Genomic DNA, 8741 nt, shown 5'->3' on the forward strand with positions numbered 1-8741 from the left:
CCCAGACCCCATCTAAACCAGGCGGCTGATCCCAGCACACACACACTCACACACACACACACTCATACTCACTCTCACGTAGAACTCAGCACTTTAGAAAATGATGTGTGTGTTTGCTGACCCACTTTCACACAATGAGTGAGTGAGTGAGTGAGGTAGAGTTGTAAAACTTCTCCTCCCCTCCTTTCCCTTCCTCCTCCGCTCTACCTCCTCTCTGCTCTGGCTGGCATCCTAAGGATGCAGCGGTGGCCATGGCAACACTGCAGCAGTGAGTTAAGAAGATGAGGCTTCCTCTCCCTTGCTCCTTCCCATCATTTCTCCTGTATTATTGTTTTGCTAAGTTTGTCAGCTGGAGGCTGTGTCATGGGTAAGCATGTAGCTGTTGTCTTTGTAATTACAAAGATCCCAGTGATTCGTTCTGTACGCCTGCATCACAGCAGCAAGCTTCTTATTTAGACTCATTTGCATCAAATCTCATTCCCGCACTATGTTGGTGTGGGTGAGATCATACGAGGTTTATGTTGGCTGCATCACATCCCTCTGCTGCCACAGCAGTGACAGGGAGCTGCTAGTTTGATCCATTAGAGTGCCGTCCAAACACCCTGTTGTTGTTACGGGATATTGTCAGGCTGTTGACTCTCTATCAGCTCAGATTCTGAGATAACGCCTCCTCTGGCCTCCTCTTCCCCTTTGCTCGTTTTGTGTGTGCGCGTGTGTGTGTGTGTGTGTGTGTGTGTGTGTGTGTGTGTGTGTGTGTGTGTGTGTTTGTCTTCCATCTCTGGCACAGTTCCACCTCCCCTGCCCAGCAGTTTGAAACTGAGGACTCCAAGCAAAGACAGAAGGGCTTCTGGGACCTGCAGCCGAATGAATTTTTCATTCACTCTCCTCCGCCGGCTCTCTCACCTCCCCTCTCTCGCTTTCTCGCTCTCCTTCCCTCGCTCGCCAACGAGAGTTGTCTCTCGCTCGGTCTGCAGCAGCACACCTGGTACCAGTACAACAAAGCAACTACTCCCCCACACTCAAACACACACATTCACATCTTGCTCAGAAGCAGCATCTGGCCCGCAGACAGTGTAAACAGCTCATAGACAACCCAGCTTGGTTTTCTCTCCTCCTCCCTCCTCCTCTTCCTCCTCCTTCTCTTCTTCGTGAGTCCCTGGTGCAGAACAGGTAGCAAATAACACATGACAGTGGCTGTATACTGTATATGACGTGAAAAAAACTAATGCTAATACTGACATGTTAGAATTTTACGTGGTGTGGGTTTAAGTTGGCCGTTGTCTGAAAGAACAACATTTTGGTGTCACTTGACGGATGCTGATCCTTGAAATTCCTCATCAAGAAATCCTCTGTGATGCTGCACAGTTCAAATTAGAAACAAAATTGTAATTAGTCAACATGCAAGACTGAATCACACACAAAATAGCTTGAGGTGCTACCCTGGCCCCTCCCAGACGGGTGGTGCTAGTTTTGGAAGATGTGCACAAAGAACGCTCGGAAAAAGGCGCAGGGATACTCATGACGTCATACGTAGCCGTGGTCATACATCAAAACAAACAAATGTATTCCTGCTGTTTGTCACTCTGTGGTTATTTACAGCTTGAAGTATATATCTGTAGCTTTATGAGTGGAGGGTGGGTGGGCTTTCAGTTTTGTCATCTACCACATCAATTCTGCATCCATGCGCACGGAGAGAAACAATAACCATGCCAGACAGCCTGACATGTCCTTTTCATGGGCCAGAAAATAAAGCTGTCAAGTGGCAACGGCGCCATCAAGCCACTGAACCTGGACAGATTTCTCAAACAAAATTACCCATCAGAAAACGCGGGCGAAACCCCCGAGGCCATGACATTTTAGATCTCGTCTCCAGAGACATTTAAGATCTCAGCGGGTGCCACGTTACCTTGGCCCGCTGTCTCTGGTTAGACGTATGTGACTTGGCAGGTCCTCCAGCTTCAGGTAATGTCAGAAGGCGATGTGACGGCGCGGGCAGGTTCTCGGAGGTAGACGGCAGCTGCGGCGCCGAGCCTCTCCAGTGGCTTTGCTGGATGTGGTTTTTCTTTGACTGGATCTTGAGAGAAAAGCAAAAATGCTTGGCTTCACACCCCCCTTACACGCTTTGAACAGTTAGAAGACTCCCTTGATCAATTATTGATCAAAGCCATTACAAAGCTCTGAGAAAAGTCACGAGTGCGTGGTGTGATTTATGGTGTCTGTGTGTACTCGCTGTGTGTGTGTGTGTGTGTGTGTGGCAGATAAAGAGAATGGTAGAAATAGAGGGTAGAGGGTGATAGAAAAACCGAGCAGAGGAGTGAAGAAGCAAAAGCAGGAAGAAAAGGAAGGAAGGAAAGAAGGAAGGTGTATGTCCATATACATTAACACTTGAAGGTTACTGAGCTGAATGACATCTTAGTATCAAAGTCTAGATACATGCACAGAAACCGTGGGTTTGCGCCATTCTGACTCATTACGTAATCACAGCACGAGGTCACGCAGGCTTCCTACTCCAATTAAGATGATTACATAATACTGTTAGGCTGTTGCTCATAGGACGTTTACAGATTTCAAGGTCCCGTGATGTTTGTTGTCGAAACATTAAGGAGCGATTGTTAACACTTCTAAAAAGTCATTGAACGCTGCTTCATTAACCCTCGCCTTCCTCCTCCTCCTCGAAACAATCACGACATAATCAGCCAATTTAATGATGTGCCAACTTTCATAAATACTCAAATTAATAAGAGTAGTTTGACAAGGGGGGCAATCAGCAGACATGATGCTGGAGTGACTCGTGTCATCTGCAGGTTACAAATATTGATTACATTTTGTATTTTCTCCCCCACTTTTGAACGCCCGCTTCCCTTTGTTCTAGTGGCTCTCAGTCGCGCCAAATGTGAATTATTAACTCCTCGCCTGTTCAATTATGATGGACAGTTGTAAACTCAGACACCTGTTGGGTTTGACCACCGACAACACACACAAAGAGACTCACACACCCAGCGACAATCAATTACCAGCATTAGACCTTATGAAGAGTGTCAGGGACTCGTAATGACAATTGGCAGCGTGCGCAAATAGAATAAAAGACAATGAACTCCGCTTGATGGGTAGTTAGAAGTGACACTGATACCACACAGTCTTTCCTGGTTACTGGATCCTCATCTCCAGATGGCGGAGTAATGCGTCCGACTTCTTCTTTTACAACATTTTAGATAAAAAGGTAGGTTTGGTACCAGGACGTGATGTCACATTGAACACATCCAACAGCATTTGCTCACTTTGAGGGTATTCAGAGCTGCTTTCCCCACACTTTTGAAACACAACATTGCAAAGTGTAAGACCACAGATCAGGAAAAAGGCTGAAAAGCAACGTTTCAATCTTGGTGAAGTATAATAGCCCGGGCAGTACATTAGCGAGGCTGTTTGACTGAATACGCATCTGTCTGTTGATGTGTGTTTTGGACTGCGACTCAAGCTGAGTACTAATGGCCAATCCAAGCCAATTACAGCGGTAATTGCAGAGCTCTTGGCATTTGGCCTTATGAGGAGAGAAACCTGTTCTGATTGGCCCGGTCAGGCGCTGAACATAGAAGGACAGAAATAGATCCATTTGGCAGCTGTCCATTTACGTTTGAAGCATCGACGCTCTTCAAAGCTGTACTCCCGTTTGTACCGAGGAACAAAAGGCGTCATTATGATATCCTTGTTTACAGTGATTACACGGAGAGCGAAGCGACAAAGGTGCGTCAGCCACCCTTGGTAGATGATCCGTCTGAACTCTGTCTTTTTTTCTTTTTCTCACAGTGTGGTGTTTTCCTTTCGCGGCTCCTTCTCCCTGTCAACGCTGTGATGGGTGAAAGAAAGTATCTCCTCTGTTTTCTGCCCACACACTCCGAGAGCCGGCCAGACACCGTCTGCCCATGAGACGTGCTGCCATTTCCACAAACCTGCACGCCGATATGCCTCTGCTGGAAATGCACACAACACTCTACATGTACCTGTACACACCGCAGGTACACGTTCACATGTTTATGTTTCATTGCAAATTATGTCTGCAAATATCCACGTGTCCAACATGCTGCCTTTACTTACTGCAAGTGTAAATAAAGGCAGCATTGTAAGTAAAAGGTACCAGTGTGAATATATCGCAATTCTCGAGACATAATGGTTCCCAAACATTTTCTGCAGGGCCCCCCCTTTTATAGAGATCTATCAGAATTTTTGGGGGGGCGACAACGATATAAAACAATGTGGGACGAAGAAGTATCGCCTCATTCATTTAGGGTTAGGGTTAGGGTTAGGGTTAGGGCCCCCTAGTTTGGGAACCACTGCTTTAACGAATTCAAAGGGAACATTTTAAAGCAGGGTTCAGTAGTTTTTAGATATTCCTAAAATATATGATAAGACTGAATACTAATACTGTAAAAATTACAATACATATTGAATAGGCACCTAAAAAGCTTTGTAATGTCGAGTCAGATGGTCTTGGCAGTTCCCATCTCAGCTACTTGGTATTCAGATGGTGTAAGTCTGTGTAAAGTATTTGATTATAATCTGGTTGTTTCTTGTATTCCTCTTTGTATTAATCAATACAACACCCAAAGCCCAATGTCAGCACACCTCTGATTTAGGGATATTTTATGGATCGATACTGAATGAATGAAAACCGTGCTGAGGAGAAAAATTAAACACAGCACAAGTGCCTAAACAGAGGTCAGAGAGGAGAGCGACTTCATTCCAAACCCCGCGGATTCTCACAGGGAAGGATTGTGTTTCGCTTCCAAAATAACCTTGAATTCTCAGATTCAAATCGATGCTGGAAACTCTCCACCAGGATCTCGGCCCACGCTGAGTTGATAGCATCACACAGTTCCTTACAGATATTTCGGGGGCGCATTAATGCAGCTGGCAGCGCATTAGCCTGCTGGAAGCATCTGTTTGAAAATAGGTAGACGATGCAACAAATCTGGGATTTAAACAATGCTCGGTTGGCACGGTGTCATAAAAAGAAGGTGGCATTTACATTCAGAGGTGATCACATCCTCCTGTTCTGTAATCCTGAAAGGCTTCTTCATGTCCCTGTCTTTCATCTTGAGCTAATCTGTCCTTTCTCCTCTGACCTGTTTTTTTACTGACGATCCATTTCCCCTCAGAGCCGCTGCAGCTGCCTGGATTCGCGTTCCGTTTGTGTCACCCCCCCCTAATGCGCGGATGCCTCTGCGTCGCAGCCCTTCCTCAGATGCCGGCGCCGGCGTGTCTGTAACGATCATACCGTACTGAAAGAGCCCCAGATCGCACGTCTCGCCCATTCTAACATTTAGCTGAACAGTAACTGAGCCTGTCAACCCTGTCTGCACGCATTATGTCTTATTTGCACATCAGTGTGTCTGCAGAGGCAAGCTGTGTGCACAAAAAGGGGGGGGGGGGGGGGGGAGATGAAGGGGAAGCATTTTTAAGAAACATAGATGTAGAGAGAAAAAAATCAGGAGAGCCTGGGACCGGATGTGAGAACAGTTTGGCTGGAGTCAGAGTATTTGCTAATTGGGTTCCACCCTCACTAACGGTTGCTGTTTATTTCAAAGCAAAACAAGACGACTGACTTCACTCTGCTGTGTGAGCTTCATTATCTCCACCATGTCTTTGATACCATCTGACCAGGAAAACTTCATTCTCCCTCCTGACACATTTATCGTGTTTTTTTTCTGACTCTGGTTGATTTGAGAGGGATTGGATTCAATTGAGATTTTCCTCAGGTAGACGCCTCCACACCCCCACCCCCCCTTGCCAATGTCCTTGGTAGCCTTCAGTTAACCATCTGCTGAGAGAGGAGCACAAGATGTGTTAATAAATGCACACTTATATAATCCAGACCTGTGGCCACGCTCACATCCCAAAGTGCAGATAGAGGGAGGAAGGAAATCTTTGTGCCTCCAGTGCCCCCAAGTGGCTCAGGGAAGAAGTGTTTTTAACCTCACGTATCTGAACGTGGCAGCTGCTGCTTTGCCTTTTCTCTCTCTGAGACGAAAAACTCAGGCGATATAGACGCTGATGTATCACCTGTGACACTCTCCTTTACAAATGGTTTTACATTTCCATGACTATTGTTATTGTTAAGGGCTGTGTGCTGACACAGTGAACCACACAGGAAGGATGACTCTTACAAATCAGCCCCCTGACCTCCTCTTTGGCTCCTTCTGCCAAAATGCCATACCTGGTCTGCCGTCACACCACTTATGAATCAAAGGCGGCGAAGCAGAGAGAGTCAAGGACTTATGAGCACTTGGCTCTGCCGCTCCATTTTCGCCTCACCCCTCTCTCTGTCTGTCTCTCCTGCAGTCTGTACATTATTCTCTGTCCTTTTCTGCATCTATCTGTCTGGCTGGGTCGGATGATAAATCCTCAGGCGAGGTTTTTAAAGTAGCAGCTGAGCAGAAAGTGCCCAGGTTCCACTCTGTTCACATCAGATTATATACACAGGGGGTCCTGGTATACTAGATAGTCCCAACACATGCCAGCCCCACTCCTCTCCCACCAACCCACACGCTCAGACACATCTGTTGCTCTCTGTCTGTCTGCCTGGATGCAGTTAGATTCAGTAAGTTGACAGGCGTAAGTGCTCATCAGAAACACACAGCATGCAAAGGTCATATGTCAAAATCGTATATTGACTGGTATAGGCTGATCCAGCTCATGCTGTTTAGTTTGGATGCATTTGAGTGGGAAGGTTTGGTCTTCAAACCTTCTCGTTAATCCTAATTTTCCTCGAATTCCACTCCAAGTTACTTTCTAGATAGATGAAACATTTTTAAACAACAAAATGATTTACTGTGTAGTTTCTTTGTATAAAATATTAGAATTAAATACACATTCGTCTTATGTGTATAACATTTTTGGTATGTATGGAAATCATGGAATCTAAGAATCTTTTATAAAAAAAATGATTTCAGTAAATGCACAACATAGATCAACCTGGTGCCATTTTATTGGAACACCTGGTGCCATTTCATACCTTGTGCCATTTTATTAGGAACACATGGTGCTATGTTATTAGGAACACCTGGTGCCATGTTTTTAGGAACATGTTATAGGCACCATGAATTGTTAAATTGTTATAGTAATACTGTATATTCTCTATTTTAATACTTTTCAAAACTCTAGTTCTCACTCTTCTATTTCAATACATATGTGCTGTGATTGCTTCAAGCAATGAAGAAATGTGTATGTATTGAAATACAGTGTTGTAAAGTAAGCAAGGGTGTCCTTTTCATTAGGACCACCAGAATACTATGGCCGGCCCTGTTTTTATTAACAAAAGACTCTCCTATCATATAAGCTTCTGTTTTTGGGGTTGGGATCCCATCTGGAGTGTTCTTTATCAAACATGATCAATTGAAATGATCAAGTTTATTGCTTTGACTACAAATATCTTGTCTAATTAAGAGCGACTGGACTTTGTGATCCAGTACCGCCACCCCGCCCCCGTGCTGCCTGGCTGGACCGGAACACAAGCGCTCTCATCTGTTGAGCCAGCGGTCCAAATCAAGAAGCAGTCTTTATAAAAGTCGCTTTGATGGATTCACCCCCCGGCCTCCCTAGCAGTGATCTATCACCTGTCCAGCTTTTGGAGGTCATAATAAACTTGTTTAGCAGTGTGGGTCACTACATACAAGCAGTGTGTGTGTGTGTGTGTGTGGTGGGGGGGTGTTCCATCTGCGCTCTTCTGTCCTCCCCACCGTAGCTGTAGCTGTATATCGGATGCTTGGCTGGCAGTGGGTCCAGTTTTGATGATATGTGCAGTTTCCCCCGCAAATTCTGCCATGATTGCGTCGTATATTTATACACATACATTTAATGGAGGCGTAAGATATGGCCGGGCACGGTAGCACGGCGCTGTTATCCCTCTGAGTAGTTTTATTGTCTTGAGCAGCTCCTGCATATTTCCTAGTAGAGTAGTAAATCAAAGACGCAGAGGAGCTTGAGCCTGGATGTCAGCTGCACTCACGAAAGCCATTTGTTGTTAAATCCCATGTAAGCTTAAAGGGAATATTTTCCTCACACCTCTAACGGCCTTGACCTGTAGTTCATTTGGCCTCATCTTTGTCTTTGTATTATCTCTACAACACCCCCGTCAGAGATGAATCGCACTGGGGACCTGGAAACGCACCCTAACTCTTTCGTCCGTTTTCTGATGAAGCACAACAATTAGCAGACGTACCCCTGTGTTTTCCTCGCCGTCACCGAGCGAGCCTGGTTGCACGCGCACCCATAGATACGAGTCATTGTTACTGGAGGTGAAGCCCATCTGCTTCCTAATGGGGACCACAGGGACCAGTGTTATTGGATGATTCATCAGAGCGGTGTTGCAGGACGGCGTCCATCTGACTTCCTGAGTCCAGCATGTGTGCCTTGTTAGAGTAGAGTCTGTGGGAGCGGCATCAAGGCGAGCACCTGCACTACGCACTCGGATCAAACAGCGTATCAAACATGTTTCATGTTTTTAAAGCGGCGATTCAACCGCATTGATTCGTAACGTTAAAACCGATGTACCTTCCTTGTACTAGAGTGCAACCATTTATGACTTTTAGACACAGTGCAACTAAACTGTATAAAGCCTGTTAAGTCTGTACATTAAGACCTTTTTCCCTTCCCTCCGTGCTTCCTCCTGTGAGTCTGCGCGTGTGTTTTCCTCTACATCATTTTGGTGGTTGCGCTTCACAGGCTGTGTTCCTAAGCTGTTTCTA

The sequence above is a fragment of the Genypterus blacodes genome, unplaced genomic scaffold (genome assembly GCF_046128005.1).
Source record: "Genypterus blacodes isolate CSIRO-AG114 ecotype Tasmania unplaced genomic scaffold, CSIRO-AGI_Gbla_v1 ptg000048l_1, whole genome shotgun sequence".
NCBI classification, from domain to species: Eukaryota; Metazoa; Chordata; class Actinopteri; order Ophidiiformes; family Ophidiidae; genus Genypterus; species Genypterus blacodes.